Genomic DNA, 23,047 nt, shown 5'->3' with positions numbered 1-23,047 from the left:
AATTATCCAATAAATGTTGTTCCACTTCACGATTGTGTCCCACTTGTTGCTGATTCTTGACAAAAAAATTAAATTTCATATCTTTATGTTTGAAGCCTGAAATGTGGCGAAAGGTTGCAAGATTCAAGAGGGCCGAATACTTTTGCAAGGCACTGTAGTTACTGTGTGGTTAATAATGATAATAATAAATCTGTTGCTGTCAATGCCAGTCAGTTATTATCATTATTTTAATAATTACATTATGTATTTAGTAAATATACCAAAACCGAATTATGAGCGCAAGGGATTATTCCAGTTGCTCACATGTGGCTTGTACAACCAATTTTGTCCTTTCAATGTCACTTCTCCTATAAATCTATATTCTGCAATTGGTAATTTTTACAGCAATTTTTTTGTGCTGTCCTACAGCGCCCTCTTTTGTTCACTTTGCGACATGGTTTAGTGTATTCATGCCAATTCAATATATGGCTGCAAAACGTCTCAGGCTGACGCCTTCTTTAAAATGTTGTGCTTACATGATCCCTGGACAAGATTTATCGGTAAGTGTGGATGTTTAAAATAATGTACTTAATCTGTTACTAAGAAAAATATTATATTTTTTGTATGAGACGTTTTTTGTTATGTTTCGCGAACTTGTCTGGTGAGCTAACGTTGTTGCTAATGTTACGTTGTGTACTTTTTTTTTTTTGTAGCTTTACGACGGTCTTGAGAGGACAATGGTTTGAGGTCATTCTTTCAATAAATCAGAACAAAAAGGAAGAATTCTGATTATGAAAGGGTCGTTCACTAGCTGTCTAGCTTGGGAAAAAGTAGACACTTTGAAATGAGGACAGCATAGTCTGCGTTAAACACCGCCACTATGTCAGAGATGACGTCAGAGATGGTAAACAAATTAAGTCAGGTGGGTAGAAGCGCGTTTACTCATTTACATTTACTTCGTTACATTTACTTGAGTAACTTTTTGAGATAAATATACTTTTTAGAGTAGTTTTACGACACCATACTTTTTACTTTTACCGTAATTTTCGGACTATAAACCACTACTTTTTTCCTTCATTTTGAATCCTGCGGTTTATAGTCCAGTGTGGCGTATTTGTTGATTTATTTGTGTTAATAGGTAACACTTTATTTGACAGCGGCGTTTTAAGACTTGTAAAACCATCATAATTAGGACATAACACTATCATGGGCGTTACTGAATGCTTATGACAGATGTCGTTAAGTGTCATCACGAAAATTATGTCGCAAACTCCATTTTTATCCAGCTTGGATCTTTTTCATCCATTCAAAAGTGAGATAATTTGCCGGATAACACTAAATGACATCTGTTTTAAGCATTCATTAATGCTCATGACAGTGTCATGTCATAATTATGATTTTAATGACAATCTTATGGCGCCACTGTCAAATAAAGTGTTACCAAATACCATAACTAGCAATTAATGAGACAACTGGAACAAAAACTGAAGAAATAATTAGCACAGAACAAGAATTTTGATTGTTATTTACATCTGTAGCGCTGCAATGCATGCTAGGAGGCATGTTGGACAACAACTATGTCGACAGCAGGTGGCAGTAGGGGTTGACTGTCTCCCCCAAGGTAGCAGTGATGGCGTAATGAAGCATCTTGAAGCAATGAATCTTGGCAGCCAATTGTTTCAAAGCTTTATGGTGGTTCATTTGGTCTAATGACAGTCGTATGAAGTGTTACCGGTGAATATAATTTGGTGTAAATATCCCATTATACAATGAGGACAGCTGTGGCTTATTATCCAGTGCAGGTTATCTATGAACAATAGCCATTTTTGTACCAAATTTGGTGGGTTGCAGTAGTGCGAAAATTACGTTACTTGAGTAGATTTGCGAAGAAGAAACACTACTTTTACGCCGCTGCTTTGGGCTACACTAGAGTCATATTGACTTTATTTTTGCCAGAGATGACGACAGTAGCGCTACCAGTTTTACCAATAAGATGTCGCAACAATAAACACATGACTGACATTTGAAAAAAAGGCCGATATGAGACCAGTCCATGGTGCAAAAAAAGGTTGGGGACCACTGGGCTATCATACAAGTCCATGGTGCAAAAAAGGTTGGGGACCACTGGGCTATCATACAGTTTAATAATAACAGGTCATATAGACGAAGTGGTGCTGAGAAAAAAAATATACCGCTATTTTAAAAGTCAGGCATTGTCAGCAGTTACTTACAATGTTACTCTTTAATTGAGTATTCTTTTCAACGAATACTTTTATACTTTTGTACTTGAGTAAATTTTCGGTTGATTACTTTTACTTGAGTAATATTATTTATAAGTAACGTTAATCTTACTTGAGTAAAAGTTTTGGCTACTTTACCCACATCTGGTCAAATATAATGAAAGTTGTACTGCTCCATAACTTTAAACGGTCATTGCTGGATGAACCCATAGGTCATTATTTCATTAGCTGTCATTGACAGCGCTAGACGTCTAATTCTTTGGATCTGGGAGGTTTGTCATGTTTATTTGCTGGCAGTTCTTCCAGTTCAAATTGATTGGATGTCTACTCGTAACAAACCAAGGATTAAAAGAGTCACATGATGTTCTAGCATGCTCAGTGGCACTGATTTTTCCCCCCATCAATGGCACTGAAATAGTGGATTTTTATGAATCACGGTTGTTGTTGTGTCCGATGGTCACCACTAGGTGGCAGAAGGTCTCCATCTAAAACAAATTGAGGTCCTCTTTATTGAGTTTTTGTGTCAAAAAATACATACAAATAAAATATGTCGTTTATTTATAGTGCAAAGGAAACACAACAAACTAAATAGAGGGGAAAAAGGAAATGATCACTTTGTACTTGTGGGAAAACATATTTCCATCATGAGTTGCCTTACTTTCCAACACTAACACACTCACGAGAGCGGACAAAACTATTTATAGACATCCCTTCTTCCAAGTAACGGGAAAGTAGCTTAGAAGGACCGGCATTACCAAAACTCAACATGGAAAATGTTATTTAAGCATTTATATATTTTATGAATGAATGAATGGATTATTCCAATTTATTGTCTTTCAAAATTAATTACAGATTTTTAAAAACACATTCCAATGTTATTTATTTCTAAATTACATAAAGTCTTTATTACAGCATTTTATCAAGTTCTATTTTTATTTCTTTAATGCAAAACTAGGTAAGTTTTCAGTTTCAGTCGATTTTTAGCGACGCCGGTGGACAAAAGTGTTTTGGCTTAAGGAAGACTGCGTTTCCCTTGAGGACAAGCGCACACCCGCACAGTGTAGTAAAATCATGATCTCGCAGTCGTCTGCAGATGGTTTAAATAACGTTTCTGTTTCCAGCGGCTCTGTGAAGGATGAATAGTAATAAGATAATGAATCCAGTTGTGGCTAAACGATAGCATATGACTGTTAGCAACCGTGTGGCTTCCCACCCTACCTGACGAGTTTGATTGAAGGGGGAGCTGGGCACGCCAGCGAGTGAAAGCTGGGCCAATGTTTATTTTTGAGTATCTTTTTATCCTGGTAACTGTTTTTTTTTTCTTTTTGTCTCCTTTGTTGCTCTGCCATCTTTGCAGAATTTGCGCGAAAGCGTTTGGATCGACTTTATAATGAAAGGGGAAAGTGACGTATACTGTAAAGCAGTCAGCACATTTGCAGTTTTTTGTTGCGTGGTAGGGGTTCCTCTCACCCTCGTCAAAGTTAATTTGTGCCGGTGAAAGCGATACAGACCCACTTAAGATATAAAAGACAGTCATTCAACTTGTTGTCAGTCGACATATCTTCGCAAATATTATGAAAATATTTCATAAAGGTTGAAAAGTTACCTATTGTTTCTTTATATTAACAAAGTAATTGAGCTGTTGGAAAAAAAGTAAAGCGATAAACGTTGAAAACTCTAAAAATTTAAATGTTTGAATAATACATAAATTAGATCTTCAACTCGTTGGCTGCTACTGATTGCGCTAGACATCCAATCCAATTTTAAGCGTGAGGGCTGGCAGTGAATGACTGAATGTATACTAGCAGACCGCAGATGGGTTTTGATGCTTGTTGTGTGTTCGGGAAAAGGAAGAAAACAGGATCTCAAAATCTTAACAACATCCTCTGCAGACACAACACTTGCACAAACACACACGCAGCAAATTTTAGAAAGAAATCTGATTTCATTGTGTACTACAGAAATAAGAATATATATACAAGTAGTTGTGGCATTTTTAAATGGTAAATGGAGAGTACTTATATAGCACATTTTACATGTTTACCAAGTCCAAAGCGCTTTACATTAGCACACTTTTACCCGTTCATGGACACATTCACACACCAATGGTGCTAAATAAGACATTACACTAAGAAAATAAAATACAAGAGATGACAGGTATTTCCTACGCTGGCAACGTAAACCGAATTTCCTTGTAAATCGGAATTAATCCTTTAAGTACCCCAAAATAACTATCCAAAAAGTCCAAAAGTTTTTTTTTTTTTCATGATGGACGATACACTGCCCTCTGGTGGCATTTTTTTTTTTTTTATGACGGAGTATATACTGCACCCTGGTGGCTATGTTGGGTCTAGCTGGTGGACTGTCACTTTATGACTGAGGAGCAGACTCTCGTCTGACATGGAAAAAGGACAGCTGCGCTCTGGTTTGGCCCACATAAGGCTGTAAGTTGTTTCAGTTGAAATATGTTTGTGTATGTATTTGTAATTAAGTTTACAGCTATAGTTTGTGGAGTTACGTGTGAGCGATTTGCGATGAGAATCGTAAATACATTAGCATTCGTAGCATTAAAGCTAGCGGACTTTTGTTAGGCTAATTAGGCTAATTTGATGTAATAAATCTAGATGTTGATCAGACTAGGTGGCCGTTTGAACGCCAATTGTTTTGTGTCAAGTGTTTTATTCTAAGCCACACGGTTGCCAATCGTCATAAGCTGTTGTTTAACCACAACTGGATTAATTAACCTTATTACAGAAATATTGTTAAATCCATTTGCGGGCGACCATGAGATTGGATTTTTGATTGATGATTTTACGACACTGTGCGGGTGTGCGCTGGTCCTCACAGGAAACGCAGTCCTCCACAAGGCAAAACTTTACAGCTTTTGTCCACCAGCATCGCTATAATCGACCAAAACTGAAAAGTTACCAAGTGTTACTTTACTTTTTTTCCGTCACAAACAAAACAATCTTCATAAAGTTATACTTTATTGTAAGTTCATCAATATTACATTTTTTTTGTCTTTCATACTAAAAAAGGCACAATGTTATGCAGAGGTGTACTTATAATAATAATAACAATGTAATGTAATGTAATGTAATATAGTAATAATCCTGGAATAATTCCTGGGGGGGTGTAACAGAAAGTAATTGAGAAGAACTGAGCACTGAGTTAAAGACAACTCTAAGCAAACCCCCCCTCGATTTTAATTTGAGACTTTTGGGAATTTTACAGGCCTTGAAGCTTCTCAAAACACGTGACCAAAAAGCTGACTCAGCACTTTCCTACCACTTGTTGTCAAGCGACGGAAGGAAATAGGAAATGATGAAAAAGAGGACTGGATGGGAATCCTGCCCATGTTTATCTTTACGAGAGCTTTACTTTTCCGCGTCTTCTTCACACCCAAACACCTCCTGTTGGAGAGTCACTTCCTGTTTGCAAGTCACTTCCCCACTCTGCGTTGCTAGCAGAAGTTTCCCACGCTCGCCGAGGTGCCAAAAAAGTACCCGACGGGGTTCAAATGATTTCCACTCTCAAGGTGCGGCCTTGAGAGTATACTGTCCTTCTAAATATACATTTCGAGATGAACTGCTTAGGAACTACAAGACTGTTGTTTTGTTTTGTTGATCTGCAAATAGCCCGCTAGAGCACGCGTGGGCGTCTTAGCCACCTGACGCCGTGACTGACACTTGCTGAGTGTCGTCATCGGTTGTAGGTCAAAACATTAGTACTCTGATCATCATCATCCCGAGGAGCGAGGGAATATTCCCGCAAACGCAGGAAGTTGATGTTAGACACAGGAAGTGGATGTTTAAGTGGCCGGAACTCGTTGCTCTGATTAGCTCAGATGTGTTACAGCTCTCAGGTAAACAACAACAACCTTCAAATGTGCGTGTCTCATGAGGACTTTGAATAGCTCCTTAACAACAAGAACAGGAACATGGACTGACCACAACAAAACAAATAACAAAAATAGTCAAAACTTGCAACAACAAAAAAAGATTGTGTTAAAAGAACAACCAAAAAAGAAAAACTTAAAAAATGTAACAAAGAAGAACTACAAAAAGAAGAAAAACGGAGAAAACTAAATGAAAAGTTCAAGCGGATTGATGTCCATAACCATCAATGGCAGTTGCTAGATTAATTTAGCTTAGAATTACCCTGCCGTAGATGCTAAATTCAATTAGCCCATCTATGAGATTTCACATTATGTGTTAGCATTAAGCTGGCAGGCTTAGAATGACTCCAACATAGATGCTAAATTCTATTAGCCCATCTATGAGGTTTCACATTGTATGTTAGCATGAAAGTAATGAACTTTCTCCTGACTTTTGTGAGCAGCAAAACCTCTAGCAAAGGTAGGGTGACCAAACGTCCTCTTTTGCCCGTACATGTCCACTTTTCACATAATGTTCAGAGCGTCCCATTATTTTTCACGGGGCTAATTAGCATGTGTAGAAATTGACTGACGCTTTGCACAGAATACTACAGTACTATGCTGCCTGTGACGTGTTACCAGAGAGCCTGCCCAGTTGTTAAGACTTTTATTATGATCAATACATATATAATCAAGTGCTCATCTACCCAAAAGAGTAATTAAGACAAAAATACCTTTATTCTACTTCGGATACAAATTTGCGCATGCGTGTGTGGTTACAGACTGGCTTTATCATGGTGTCATTCACAGACAAGCCTTCGTCACGACAGGAGCTCACATGTTAACGATATGTACACTTGCTAAACGTACTTTTTGGCAACTGTTGACTTCTGTCGGAGCTTTGTAGTAGTGTGATCTGTAAAATCCCGTTTGGTGTCGCATGGCGATGATTGTAAGCTTTTATAGCAATGTTTGATTTATCGTCGGCTACAAGGGTTAATTTGTGCCGGATCCTACAGGAACAAGATCCGGCACCTCTTGATTTTGGCCTCCCTGTGTCCAGGGTCCAGTTGAAGCCTGGGACCATGTGCTTTGGTCAGATGAGACCAAGATTGAGCTTTTTGACAACAAACACTCTAAGTGGGTCTGGCGTGCCACGAAAGATGCGCATGCTGAAAAGCATCTCATACCTACTGTGAAGTATGGGGGTGGTTCAGTGATGCTGTGGGGCTGTTTCGCTTCCAAAGTCCCTGGGAACCTTGTTAGGGTGCATGGCATCATGAATGCTTTGAAATACCAGGACATTTTAAATCAAAATCTGTTGCCCTCTGCCCGAAAGCTGAAGATGGGTCGTCACTGGGTCTTTCAGCAAGACAATGACCCTAAACATATGGCCAAATCTACACAAAAATGGTTCACCAGACACATAATCAAGCTCCTCCCATGGCCATCTCAGTCCCCAGACCTTGTTTTGTTGGCAAAAGGGGGTTGTACAAAGTATTAACACCAGGGGTGCTAATAATTGTGACACACATTATTTGATGTCAAATAATTATTTCTTTATGTGGGATTTTTTCCCCGCTGAATAAATGCACTTGTATTGAAGGTTGGATTTTTCTCTTTTTTTCCATTAAGGTCCCATTATTACAGTGCTTCTCAATTATTTTCTATCACGCCCCCCCAAAGAAGACGTAAATGTTTCGCGCACCCCCAAACTCTCTGCCGCCACTGTAAATAGTATCATTTGTCTATAAAATTACTATTATAAATACGCATCTGCCTAACATTGTGTCCTTTTTTTCTAATAAAGAAAAAAAGTAACAGATCAACTTATAATAAAGTATAACTTTATTAACATTGTTTTGTTTGTAACAGAGAAGACTTGACGTGCATCAATTTGCCTGAATTTAAAAAAAAAAAATTCACATCCAAACTAAAAAATACACTCAAGGTACATTTTGACCATTTGATACAGAACAATAAAATGTAATAAAATCAGTAAATAATAACAAATTAAAATTGATTAGAAACATTCACTCATGAGGACAATATGCCAAAAAATTTGACCGAAAAAACAAAACTGAATAAAAGAAAAAAAAAAGTGTCCTTGGAGAGGACAGTTTTTATTTTTGCTGCTCACAGTATTTACCTCCTTTGCAATGGTGTGGAGTTATTTTGCAATGAGCATGCTAACAATGCTCACTGGTTTACTGATGTAACACTGACAAAGCAGGACGATTGTTGGCAATATTCGGCACGTTTTCACTGAAAAAATCAAGCGGCTTAACAATGAGATTGGGGTCTTTAAGTGGCGTCTTAATTGATTTGGCTTCTGGCTGTCTGCTATAATTATTTTTAGACACAGTAAACAGTAGTCTTTCATCATCACCCACTGTATTAAAAGTCAAAGCTAAAAGGCAAACGGCACGAAAAAAGCGCATTCACGGCGGCTGAGGTAGAACCGTAGGTGAGGGCGGTCGTCGTGACGATCCCAAGCCAAAAATGGCACTTCTCGGGCGGCGACGTGAGAACCGGACAAGACAGTGGGTCGCTGCGTGAGTGAGTCCGGTCGGAAAACGGCTTTCGAAAACGGCGGTGGCACACTGCTCTTCATATCTGTTGTCTGTGTGTGCTGAGTGCTCTTCCTTAGTTCAAAAATACTGCGCGCACTCTGAAAATGAGAGCGCCACTGCCACCTACTGAGTGGATGTGCAAGTACACTTTATTCCAGTACGGAAAAAAAAAAAAAAAAACGTTCCCCGAGGTCACATGCGCCCCCCTGGCATTGCTCTACGCCCCCCCCAAGGGGGGGCGCCCCACTATTTGAGAAGTACTGCATTATTAAAGGCTAAAAAACACATCTTAACCAGGGGTGCCAATAATTATGGAGGGCACTCTATGTTCACCCTATGCGACAGCGGCTGTGGCCACATGCATATGCAGGAAGTTGATTTTAGAGACAGGAAGTGGATGTTTGAGTTAGCTCAGATGTGTTACAGCTCTCAGGTCAACAAAAACAACCTTCAAACGTGTGTGTCTCATGAGGACTGTAATAGCTCCTTAACAACAAAAACAAGGATTGAATTCAACAAAATAAAAGACATAAACAATAAGAACTAGCCCAAAAAAAAATCTAAATGTGATAAAGGACAGCCAAAAAGCAGGATTTGAACAGTACAAGAATGACAACAAAATACAAAATATCGCTGTCAAAATGGCAGCCTTGAAATTAAATTAGCCTAAAATAAGTCTGACATGAATGCTAAATTCAATTAGCCCATCAATGAGATTTCACATCACATGTTAGCATTAAGCTGGCAGGCTTAGATTGATTCTAACATGGATGCTAAATTCTATTAGCCCATCTATCGTATGTTAGCATGAAGGTAATGAACTTTCTCTCGACTTGTTGTGAGCGGCGGACGTCTCGCAAAGGTGCGACGGCGGCTCCGGCCGCAGATGGTTCCTCTTATTGTTCTGAAAGCCTGGCGAGAGCGTCACCGTCGGACCCCCAACCCTTCTTCCGCGCTTCCTCTCTCACACAATTAGTGCCGTTTTGGTAGAGGAAGTCGACATGTAGCCGCACGTGTCGCCCACGCCGAGACGACAGGTGGCGAGAGCTTCCGGGCCCGGCCCGGACCGTGACCTCTGCGTCGGCCTTGTTTTCAACGCGTGGAGGTCACTGTGACAGGAAATGGACGGCAGGAAATCTTTTTCCTGCTCCCGGCGTAAATTTAGATCGCAGCTGTCAAAGGTGGAAAATATTCAAGGCTGAGCCAGTTGAGCCCTTGTAGCGCTTTGTGGTTTCTTGTCAGCGCCACGCCACGTGTTTTACCCGCTCCTGTTTTACCCGCTTATTGACAGCGATAGAGTTACCGGATAAGTGCCATTGTTGGCGAAAGACATCCAATTCATTTGGACAGGGATTCGCTTTGACTTTGGATGGCTGCCAGCCACTCCTAATCCAAATGGATTGGACGACTATTGCTGTCAATGGCACTGAAACATAATCATGAGCTAAGTTTGTGTTTTTAAAATGATTCTTTACATGAAATTATCTTTTGATTTTTTGTTGTTGAATTTTTAAGTTTTTTAATGGATTAATTTCATTATAAATAATGCTAAATGCTATTATAAATAATGCTAAATGCTAACGATTTTTGCAAGTGTTTTAATTTATGTATTAAATTATTCTTTATTTTGTAATTTATTCATTTTGTAATTGTCTTATTTCATTTTATTTTAATTTTGATTATTATTTAGTTTGATGGCTCCCAGACCAAACAGATTGGACGTCTCTTGGCGTCAATGCCAGCCAATGAGTTAATTAAGGCTGCAATAACTAATTGATTAAAATTGATTAATAAATTAGTTACTAATGAATTTTATAATCGATTTTTGCCGCCAGCTATGAGTAGTCCCGTTTGGGTCCTTGTTTGTGTGTAATGTGAGGCACAACAGTGATTGGCGCAAGAGAGAGAAAGTTCACTGCTACACTCAGGTCCGGTTGCTGAATCAATAATACTGTACTGTATTACGAAGTGTTGAGAGTTGTCTTTTGTGTTGTTAGATCCAGTGTGCCTCCTTCAGAGGTGAGTAGTGCTGCAACGATTAATCGATTAACTCGAGTATTCGATTAGAAAACAATATTCTAATTAAATTTTGTTGCTTCGAGTATATGTTCAATTAAAGTGGTGTTGTAATGGTTTATTTTGAAAGTGTTGCATTTAGTTTTATTGATTAGGGTGATACACTGCCCTCTGGTCTGCCTCATTTCACATGGCTAAATCCAACTGCTCTCTGTTAAGACCAACGTAAGCTACGTTTTTGTTTGGGCTAGTATTTTTTAATGCATTCGTAATTTAGTTTATAGGTATACATAGCCGTTTTTTTGTGAGAATATGAGTCTGAACCATTTGTTAAGAGCATTGTAAAAAAAGAAACGTTAGCATTTTATAGCATTTAAGCTAGCGGACTTTTGCTATGTAAGCCAATTGTTCTTTTGTTGTACATAGATCCTCATTTATTTATTTTTTATACCGTTTGAGGCTCATCCCAGATATTTTAATTTTTCATATTCCTTATCATATTACTCGATTATTTGAACTAACTAGTTCATCGATTAATCGACTACTAATGTAGTCGATAGCTGCAGCCCCAGAGGTGAGTAAATACTAAGGTAAGCTAGTTAGCGATTATGCTAATCAGTGTCTTAAGTGTCCGTTTGTATTGTGTTTTAGAGAAGCAAATTAGGACTTGAGTTATTGTTAGATAGTAAAGTTGTCTTATTTCTTTTTATAAAGAAACCTCACTCATAAGACCTGTTCATATAAAAGCTTTCAACACAAACTCCAATTCAAACTGTAAATTTTCATACAGAACAACTGTTTGATCAAGATAACTGATTCATTACAGTCTGCCTCATCCTCATTCGATTTTGTTTTGAAAATAAAGGAGTCACTGACACAATGTATATCAGCCTTTGCCAATAAAAAAACAAATGTTAATCAGCAGCACTTTTAAAAAAAAAAAAATTTTATAAAAATTGAATGAACAGGGTTTTGGTCTGATTTGTGTTTTATTCAGGTGGTCCGGGGTTACGGACAACTTCTGGTCCTACACTGGTGACGTAACCTGAATTTCCGCCTTAGTCGGAATTAACCCTTTCAAACTAACTAAATTCAAACTAACTACCCAAAAAGTCCAAAAGTTTTGTATTTTGTTTAGTCATGGAGAATACACTGCCCTCTGGTGGCAGCATTGGGTCTGGCTGGACTCTCGTCTTGTATGACTCATGAGCAGACTCAGACGTCTGACATCTATAAAGGATAGTTGCGCTCTGTTTTGGCCCACATCAGGCTGTAAGTTGTGTCAGCTAATATATGTTTGTGTATGCATTTGTAATTAAATTTAGAGCTACACTTTGTGGAGTTATGTGTGAGCGATTTGCTGTGAGAAATGTAAATGCGTTAGCATTTGTAGCATTTAAGCTAGCGGATGTTTGTTGGGCAAATGAGGCTAATTTAATTTACTCAATTTACATATTGATCAAACCAGATGGACATTTGAACACCAATTGTTTTGTTGTCAAGTGTTTTACTGTTAAAATGCGTGTGGTTTTGAACATAAGTGTGCATATGTGTGTTACAGGTTTACAAATTGTCAAAAGGGACTGGAGTAAAAAGCTTCATAAAACACAATTGCTTTGTATGCTGTCTGTAAAGCTGAATGTTTAGTGAGGACAAAACACGTCATAGTAATCAAGTAATGTAAAAAATAAGATACTGTGAGGTACAATAAGGTACTTTTTATGTGGCGAAAAAAAAAACGGCTGGAGACAAAATGGTGGATGAGATTCCGGCGTCGTAAAGTTGAAATCGCGCAAGTCAAGTTCGTCGTAACCTGGGGGCTACCTGTACTCAGAACCTTTATTATAAACTTTAACTTAAAGTTTTAAGTATTGAAAACAATACAGTTGTAGACTACAGTTAAGTGAGGAAGCTGTAATAAAATATTATTTTTAAAGGAAATAGTAATCCATTTCGTCTTCATTGTTAATTACAAAATGCCTAAAACAACTTTCAAGTTGTGAAGGTAATTGTGACATTTGTCCGATTAATCGATTACAGGTAGTCCCCGGTTTACGAACGAGTTCCGTTCCTGCGCTTGCGATGTAACCCGGATTTCTGCGTAAGTCAAAACTAACCCTTTAAATACCTCAAAACACCCTCTAAATAAAAAAGAAAACTATCCAAAAACATGTATTATACGTCATTGTACTGTCCTCGCCAAGACGTTGGAGCTAAGTCCTAGCTAGACCGTGAGCTAAGCTTCGAAATTACGATGTCAGGGGTCCATGTGGTTTTCTGACTTTATTCAGCTGCTCATGACATCGACACCTGCAGAATGAAACTAAAATAAATTGAAATTAAATCAGTATCATCTTCAAGAACAGCAATTCAAATTTGTGTTTACAAGTAACTGCTGATACAGCAATAGCAAACAATTAGCATGCATCAGTTAGCGTCCGCACATATTAAAAAACAATCACATAAACTCACCTCAAGTATTCGACCAAAATTCAAATCGCACAATAAACCGTACAAAAGCGGTTATATACAGCCATCGCCTCTGGATGCTTCACAAGCAACAAATGCGCGCACAGGCTGTCAGCACTGTCACTCGGCTGTTCCATGTGTGCGTGCGTGGGATGGGTGGGCGCGTCTGTACATGCGTTCGCTTTCTGTTCAACGCTTCCTGCGTATCCAGGCATCGTAAAGTCAAAATCGCTTAAGTCGGGTCCGTCGTAACTAGGGTTGGGCATCGTTTGAAATTGAACGATTCCGGTTCCATTTTCGATTCCGGCTCCGAACGATTCACGATTCCGATTCTTTTAAGAGGTAAGGTCAAAATAAAAAAATGAAGGGTCCAAAAAAATGCATAGTTTATATTAAATTCTTAACTTTTCGACGTTTTTTTAAATTAATTAAATTCTCACAGGGTTAATTATAACTTGAATATAAATATCAGTCTTTAAACTAGAGCAATTTTTTTCCACTCGGCAGTCAAGGCATCGAAACAAGGAATCAAAATTTAAAAATTTGAACGATTCCTGGAGCATCGGAGTGTTAGAACCGGTTCTCATCGATTCTCGATGCCCAACCCTAGTCGTAACTCGGGGACTACTTGTAATCGTTTAATTAATCGTTCGATTAATCGATTATCAAAATAATCATTAGTAGTAGTAGTTTGAGTATCTGCCGATCCCGATATTTCCCGATCAGATTGCTTTTTTTTTGCTCCCGATTCAATTCCAATCATTGCCAATAATTTTTCCCGATCATATACATTTTGGCAATGCATTAAGAAATTAGGGCTGTCAAACGATTAAAATTTTTAATCGAATTAATTACAGCTTAAAAATTAATTAATCGCAATTAATCGCAATTCAAACCATGTATAAAATATGCCATATTTTTCTGTGAATTATATATATATTCTGTAAAATAAATTGTTGGAATGGAAAGATAAGACACAAGATGGATATATACATTCAACATACGGTACATAAGGACTGTAGTGGGCATTTCACTCTACTGTCATTTAAATCTGTCTATGCTGTCCTCACTCCGAAGCGTCTACTTTTTCCAAAGCTAGACAACTAGTGAATGAAGCCTTAATAATCAGACTTCTTCCTTTTTCATCTGATTTATTAATAACATGGCCTCAAACCACTGTCCTCTTTAGACTGTAGTGAAACTACAAAAAAAAGTACACAAGCATTGCATTAGCAACAACGTTAGCTTAGCACGCTATACAGGTTCACAAAACATAAACAAAAAGCGTCTCATACAAAAAATATAACATTTCGCTTATTAACATAATATGCACATTATTTACAACAACCATACTTACGGACAAATCTTGTCCAAGCATCATATAAGCACAACAGAGACGTCGTGCAGCCTTAAAGAACTGGCAAGAAAAAAGTAAACCATGTCGCAAAGCGACCACAAGAGTTCGCTGTTAGACAGCATAAAAAGCCTTGCTGTAAACCTTACCAAAAGGCAGAATACTGTCTGAATGGGACATGTGCGTTAATTGCGTCAAATATTTTGACGTGATTAATTAAAAAAATTAATTACCGCGCGTTAACGCGTTAATTTTGACAGCCCTAGAAAAAAATGAATAAAACTTGGACGAATATATACATTCAACATACAGTACATAAGTACTGTATTTGTTTATTATGACAATAAATCCTCAAGCTGGCATTTACATTATTAACATTCTTTCTGTGAGAGGGATAGAAAGACTTGTAATTCTTAAAGGATAAATGTGACTTTGTATATTGTGACTAAATATTGCCATCTAGTGTATTTGTTGAGCTTTCAGTAAATGATACTGTAGCCATTTAACTGTTCTGCCCAAATGTATGATGGGAAGTGCAACCATGACTGTGCGTAGTGGTACCAATTGATATATCTTCTCTGCGTTGGGAAATAACCTCCTAATAGGTTACTAATTTCTAACTACGTTTTTAGAATTAGTCATGATCAATTTGAATCCAGATTTAATCCAGTTTGAATTTTAAAATGTATCCGAGCAATAGATCTTATCTCGACGTTCGTCTGGATGTCTGTGGTGGCTGGGATTTCCCACACTTGACTTGACATTTTCCACAGCAGCTTCCACATTTGTCAGAGCAGCTGTGAAGGAAAAAGGGCGTGCCGTTGTACCACAATAAGTACTTTGAACCCGCGTCCGCTTTTAGCGCTTCGTTGCCGTGCGAAGTGTTTGGGTGCGCGGGGCGTGGCCGGGCAATGCGACACCTGGACCAGAGCACCCCTACCCCCAAATAACAACAAGGCCAAAGACTTCCAGTCATTGTTTGAGTCCTACGCAGACTTTTGATGATTTTGTTCCGGTTGCCATGACGACGCAGGCAGTCACAACGCTCGCCAGGAGAACAATCAGAAAAAAATCAGCTGAACGAAATGTAAACATAAATAAAAATCTGCTTTGGATCGGCTGATGAAACTAGAAAGAAGTGGGCCATATCTAGCCTTGAAAACAAGACGTTACTTCCTCAAACCTCAACTGTCCAACCACTTATTGGTGTAATTGTGTAAATAAATAATATAATGTAACAAGGCAAAATATTGCATGTACATACCAGGCTCAAAACCATTAAAAGTTTGCATTGGACAGCAGAAGAAACACCAGGAAGATGACCAAGCTGTCGAAGAGAGCTACTACAAAGACAACCACCAGGAAAAAAAAATACTGTTTAGAAGAGTGGTTTTAAACGTCGCTGAAGGTACCGAACCCCACGAGTTTCACACCTGCATTCAATGAAACCTTCGGAATTACAGTGGTATGAAAAAGTATCTGAACCTTTTGGAATTTCTCACGTTCCTGCATAAAATCACCATCAAATGTGATCCGATCTTTGTCCAAATCACACAGATGAAAAAATAGTGTCTGCTTTAACTAAAACCACCCAAACATTTATAGGTTTTCATATTTAAAGAAGATAATATGCAAACAATGACAGAAGGCTGTTTGGTTTTGTGTTGGTTTTCTCCTAGTGTGACTTGTCCCTTTGATTGCCCATTGATTTCACCTGTTGTGCCTGTTCCTAGTGTATCCTTCAATCTGCATCCTCATGTGTTGCCCAGCTGTTCCTCGTTGTCTCGTTACCCCTTGTCTGCGTGTGTCTATATAAATTCCCATTTTCTTTTCACTCCTTGTTGCGTCATTGTCTATGTCAACGTCAATTTCAAGTCCTGTCCAAGCCCTGCCTCCATTTAAGTAGGTTTTGGTTTCAACATTGCCTTTTTGATCCCCAGTCCTTTTGGTTGTACTTTGTGCTTTTGGTTAGTTGTTATTAAAACGTTTTTTGAGTTCACCGCCACCTGCCTTGCTACTTTTTGTTTCCCTGCAATTGGGTCCACACCACCTGCCTGCCCACGTTTTCCTGACAAAGGGGGAAAAATAAGTATGTGAACCATCACATTTAATATTTTGTGCGCCCCCCCTTTGCCAGCAATAACTTCAAAAGGACTCTTCCTGTAGCTGCAGATCTGTCTGGCACATTAATTAGGACTAATCTTGGCCCATTCTTCTCACAAAACTGCTGTAGTTTAGTCAGCTTCCTGGTATGTCTGGCATGAATCACTGTCTTTGGGTCATGCCACAGCATCTCAGTGGGGTTCAAGTCTGGACGTTGACTTGGCTACTTCAGAAGGTGTATTTTGTTTTTCTGAAACCATTCTGAAGTTAATTTACTTTTGTGTTTTGGATCATTGTCTTGTTGCAGCATCCATCCTCTTGTTAGCTTCAACTGTCTGACAGATGGCCTCAGGTTTTCCTGCAAAACATCCTGTAAACTTTTTAATTCATTCTTCCAAAAATGATTGCTAGTTGTCCAGGCCCTGAGGTAGAAAAACAGCCCCAAATCATGATGCTCCTCCATGATTCACTGTGGGGATGAGGTGTTGATGTTGGTGAGCTGTTCCATTTTACCTCCACACATGACATTGTGTGTTACTCGCAAACAATTCAACTTTGGTTTCATCAGTCCACCAAATATTCTGCCACAACTTCTGTGGAGTGTCAAAGTGCCTTTTTGCCAACAATAAACGAGCAACAATGTTTTTTTAGACAGCAGTGGTTTTCTCTGTGGAGTCCTCCCATGAACACCATTCTTGGCAGTAGTTTTACATATAGTTGATGTGTGCATAGAGATAGTGGACTGTGCCAGTGATTTCTGTAAGTCTTTAGCAGACACTCCAGGGTTCTTTTTTACCTCTCTGAGTATTCCGCACTGAACTCTTGGTGTCATCTTTGGTGGACGACGACTCCTTTGGAGAGAAGCAACAGTGCCAAACTCTCTCCATTTGTAGACAACTTCTCTGACTTGATTGTTGAACTTCCAGAGTTTTAGAGATGGTCAGCTTTCTACAAATCAACAATTCTTGATTGCAGATCTTCAGACAGCTCTTTTGACCAAGCAATGATGCACATCAAACAATGCTTCTCATCAAGACATTTCTTACCAGATGTGTTTTTTATAGTGGGTAGTGCAGCTTTAAATCACTCATCAGTGATTGGGCACACACCTGACCTGACTAAAAATTGGTTTCAATTGCTCTTTAAGTCTCCTTAGACAGGGGGCTCAGTTACTTAATGTCAATTTTTGCATGCTATCCTCATTAAAATATGAAAGCCTATAAATGTTTGGTTGGCTTTAGTTAAAGCAGACACTGTATTTTCATCTGTGTGATTTTGCCAAAGATCATATTACATTTGATGGTGATTTTAGGCAGAAATGTGAAAAATTCCAAAAGGTTCGGATACTTTTTCACAACGTTGTATATAATGCAGCTCAAAATCAAAACCGATATAGCTAAGCTAACAAGCTAATATCGACTGTAAACGAATAAAATCTCCTCTCCTTTTGGCAGCCAGTTTTTAAATGGGTCAAAAGTTCGTGTTCTATGTTTTTCTTTACAGATTTAGAGATTCCTGAAGCATTCACCAAACCCCTTAGACTTAGTCGAACCAAGGTTAAGAACCACTAGTTTAGAACCTTTGAGGAGCTTCCTCACAGGAGAAATTTGTCACTTGCTCTCCGCGATGTTTGACATGAAACACGAGTACCCGCTGGCTGCTGTAATTCGCTATGGGTTTTGTGCAAGATGATCCAAATGTCAAGTTCGAGGTGGAGAAAGCAAAAGCCCTCAGCTGTTGTTTTGCTGACCAGAAAAGAAACTCATACCTGGCGCGTGCAGCACTGAGCCCAACCGTGACATGGCGGATCTGACATCTGATTGGACGAGATGAAAAAAAGAACAAAAAGTAAAAATGTGAACGAATGAACCCAGCGATCAACTCGCCATTTGAGAATCCAATAGAGTTGGCCACTCTTTTGTCCAAAAGCGCAAACGGCCGAGAAGCTCGCGGCCGACATTCTTGAGCTGCTTTGCGCATTGTCGCGCTAGATAAAAGGAGGATCACGCGTGGAATTTGTTGAACAAACTCTGGAAGCTTCGTCATGTGGACCGCTGAGGCCGATTTGCTTCCGAACCTCCCCAAATGTTTTCCCGCTTTCAAAGATAATTAAAAAAAAAAAAAAAAATTTAATTCGAGATGGGTTTTTGCATTTCGGTTAAAATTAAACCCACTGGCTGCCAATTCATCAAAAGTGCGTGTGAGTTTTCGAGCCGTTTCAGTTGCCAAAATTAGATGAGGAATATAAGAGTCAGTGGCGATTGCTCCAAGACAGCAAGAGAAACTCATCTTCCCCCAAAATGTCAAAAAATAAGTGATCAAATGTATACTGTTTTGTGTACATGTCATTGACTAAATATGAGCTACAACGTGCTCAACTTTTGTTCAGAATTGGCTTCTTATCACTGGTTACGATGCGGCCTGCTTTACCTTCATTCATGCTTTTAAGCAACACTAGGTAAGATTAGGGAAATTATCAGTGGTCTTGTATGTCTTCTATTTTCCAATAATTGCTCCCACAGTTGATTTCTTTACACCAAGCGTTTTACCTATTGCAGATTCAGTCTTCCCAGCCTGGTGCAGGTCTACAATTTTATCTCTGGTGTCCTTCGACAGCTCTTTGGTCTTGGCCATAGTGGAGTTTGGAGTGTGACTGACTGAGGTTGTGGACAGGTGTCTTTTATACCAATAATGTGTTAACACAGGTGCCATTAATACAGGTAACGAGTGGAGCCTCGTTAGAAGAAGTTAGACCTCTTTGACAGCCAGAAATCTTGCTTGTTTGTAGGTGACCAAATACTTATTTTCCACTCAAATTTGGAAATAAATTCTTTAAAAATCAAACAATGTGATTTTCTGTTTTTTTCCCCCACATATTCTGTCTCTCATGGTTGAGGTTTACCCACGTTGACAATTACAGGCCTCTCTAATCTTTTCAAGTAGGAGAACTTGCACAATTGGTGGTTGACTAAATACTTATTTGCCCCACTGTAGGATGAAAATATCTTTAAATATCCGCTACTTTTTGAGCAGAATTTTTGCTTAAGGTTATCATACCGTCAAAATCTCATACCGGCACATGCATATTTTAGGCTTCAATTAGTAGTTACCTAGTGTTGCTTTAAAGGCTGGGTTTATCCCAACCATACTGGGGGTCTATGGGCAGTGAGATGGCTTCTCTGCTAGATGTCTGGATGATCTGTTTGACACTGAATCCCTTTTTGATTGACAGCGAAATGAGCGAATCAATGATTTGGCGTATTAACATCCACGGGAAGTATTTTTCAATTTTCATTCCATTGTTCTGAGTTAAACCGCAGATTTTTATTTAATCGTCCTAGCGACACGATTTGTTTAAAACAACTAGCGAGAAATTGAGCTTCTATTTCTGGTGTTTTTTTGTTTTATTATAGCTACTTGTGTTTGGAGATTGACTTCTGGCACTCGAGTTTCTTTCCCTACCGAGCAGACCCTCCACCATCACAAAGCACTCATAAGCGGACGCACTTTGAGCTTCCCTTCATTGAAAGACCAGCATCTGTCACTGGTAAGAGTGTTTTAGTCAAGTGTGAGAGCATTTTAAAAGGATATAAGGCAACATTTCAATAGTATGTGTTAAAGTGTTCCAGACAACATGACAGTTGAGGTACATGTGAGAGTGTTTCAGTAATGTGTAGAGCATTTCATTAGGAAATAATGTTTCAATAACGTGTGAGAGTGTGTCTTAGCCAAAATTTTCAAGGATTTTTCTGTTCTGTGTGAGCAGTAATGCTGATTTATTTCAGTGAGTTGTATTCCCACAGTCACAATGTGTCCCCTTCAGACAGGAAGTGGCCCTAACAGGTCCTTCCTGTTCAACACTTTCAATTATTAATCAAATAAAAAGTGCCGTGTGAGAGCGGAAACGCCCGCGCTCGGCCTGCCTCTCAATGTGGCGTCACACTCGACGAGGAACAAAAGAAAAACGCGTCACGACAGCGTCCGCTGCTTTGCTTTTCTTTTGAAAGGGCAGACAATGCAGAAACTTCCTGTTTCTCATTTCAAGTTCAAACGAGGCTAACCATTGTTTTTTGGTTCACATCAAATACATTGTTGTTGACAATCAATAATATTGCTATCGTTAACAACATTCATATTATTATACTTATTAGTCGGGAATTTGCAAAGCGCCTTTTGTCTATATTAGCATTTTTTTAATATTATTGTCAATAGCAATAATATTTCAATGTTATTACTGAATACAAATACAAACAGAAGTATCCTGACATCACGCGTTGCTTCAATCTGACGTTACTCGACAAAATGGTGCTCAAGACAATGTATTGATGACACAATAATGGAGTTAAATGAAGTTTCTTTGAGACGCCAAGTATTTTTTTCTCATTCAGTGAATTAGCTTAAAGAATTTATAGATATTTTTTATAGTGACTTTCATCAATGAGGCTTTTTCTCAACCGTCATTTTTACTTAACTATTTGATCGCTTACAAAAAGGCAGGCTTGCTGAAGGTCAAAATGTATTTTAATGGCCAAAATAAAAAACAAGTTGTTGAAAACAACCATCTTTGTTCGCTTGGAACGCTTTGAGGTTGCAACTGGTACCGTCGAAGCGGGATATGTCGGACTTCCCAACGTCGTCGAATGCAGCACTTCTCCTGCACTTGCTGAGAACAACTGCACATGCCCAAACCCTGAGGAACTTTGGGGAAAAGTCATGTTTTTAGCATTTAGCCTTCGCCACTAACTAGTCGTCGAAAGGAGTTTACTAATACGTTGAAACGAGTTTGCCAGTACATCGAAACAAGGTTAGCACAACGTCGAAACAAGGTTATCAATACATTAAAACAAGTTGTCAATGGGTTGAAATGAGTTTGCCAATACGTTGAAATGAGGTTGGCACTATGTTAAAAAAAGTTGACAATACGTTATAATGAGATGTTAATACGATAAAATGAGGTTATCAGTATGTTAAAACAAGTTGTCAAAAGGTTCAAATGAGTTTTCAATACGTTAAAACGAGGTTGGCACTACGTTAAAACGAGTTTATCATACATTAAAACGAGTTGGCAAAAGGTTAAAACGAGTTTGCTAATACGTTAAAATGAGATGTTAATGTGTTAAAATGAGGTTATCAATATATTGAAACGAGTTGTCAAAAGGTTGAAACGAGTTGTCAATACGTTGAAACGAAGTTGGCACTACCTCTAAACAAGGTAATCAATATATTAAAACAAGATGTTAGTATGTTAAAATGAAGTCATCAATAGATTGAAACGAGTTGTCAAAAGGTTGAAAATAGTTTGCAATATGTTAAAACGAGGTTATCAGTATGTTAAAACAAGTTATCAAAAGGTTGAAACAAGTTTTCAATACGTTAAAACGAGGTTGGCACTATGTTAAAACGAGGTTATCATACATTAAAACGAGTTGGCAAAAGGTTAAAACGAGTTTGCTAATACAATAAAATGAGATGTTAATGTGTTAAAATGAGGTTATCAATATGTTGAAACGAGTTGTCAAAAGGTTGAAACGAGTTGTCAATACGTTGAAACGAGGTTGGCACTACGTCTAAACGAGGTAATCAATATACTAAAACAAGATGTTAGTATGTTAAAATGAAGTCATCAATACATTAAAACGAGTTGTCAAAAGGTTGAAACGAGTTGTCAATACGTTAAAACGAGGTTAGCACTACGTTAAAACGTGGTTATCAATACGTTAAAAAGAAATGTTAATCCATTACAAGGTTATCAATACATTAAAACGAGTTTTCAAAAGGTTGAAACGAGTTGTCAATACGTTAAAACGAGTTTGGCACGAGGTTAAAACGAGGTTACCAATACATTAAAACGAGTTGTCAAAAGGTTGAAATGAGTTTGCCAATACGTTGAGACAAGGTTGGCACTACGTTAAAACAAGGTTATCAATACAGGTACATTAAATCGAGATTTACGTTAAAATGGGGTTATAAATACATTAAAGCGAGTTGTCAGAAGGTTAAAACCAGTTGTCAATACGTTAAAACGAGATGCTAATACGTTAAAACGAGCTGTCAAAAGGTTGAAACAAGTTTGCCAATACGTTGAAAGGAGTTTGTCACTACATTAAAACGAGGTTATCAATATATTAAAACAAGTTGGCAAAAAATTGAAGCGAGTTTGCTAATGCGTTAAAACGACACGTTATTATGTTAAAATGAGGTTATCAATAAGGTAATACGATTTGTCAAAAGGTTAAAATGAGAAAGTTCTGGTAGAAATGTTTCAGACATTAGCAGCTCTGTGCTTTCGCAAAAAAAAAAATATATATAACCACATTTAAATGTTTTTTTTTTTTTTTTTTTTTTTTTTTTTTTTTTGCATTAATTAGCTATTTTATGTATGCTTTTCAATGTATTAACTTTTGGTGTTATGTGTGTTCCAGTCAGTGATGACAAA

At 38.2% G+C, this 23,047-nt stretch overlaps 1 protein-coding gene across 4 annotated transcripts in view; it reads left to right on the top strand.

Annotated features, from left to right (window-relative positions):
* The first annotated feature begins 451 nt into the window (after positions 1–451).
* Positions 452–23,047, top strand: part of gprc5c (G protein-coupled receptor, class C, group 5, member C) — a 93,115-nt gene continuing 70,519 nt past the window's right edge. For 2 of the 4 annotated variants that reach the window (XM_057826091.1, XM_057826087.1), the window contains exons 1-2: positions 452–539; positions 20,025–20,158. The gene's annotated coding sequence lies outside the window, so the exon portion shown is untranslated. Of the gene's footprint in view, positions 540–792; positions 902–20,024; positions 20,159–23,047 lie in introns of those variants that run through there. The other 2 variants (XM_057826090.1, XM_057826094.1) reach the window with 2 other exon arrangements.

Source organism: Corythoichthys intestinalis, chromosome 21 (assembly GCF_030265065.1).
Source record: "Corythoichthys intestinalis isolate RoL2023-P3 chromosome 21, ASM3026506v1, whole genome shotgun sequence".
Taxonomy (NCBI): Eukaryota; Metazoa; Chordata; class Actinopteri; order Syngnathiformes; family Syngnathidae; genus Corythoichthys; species Corythoichthys intestinalis.
The sequence above is the reverse complement of the archived record's forward strand: the minus strand, read 5'-3'. Positions and strand labels throughout refer to the sequence as shown.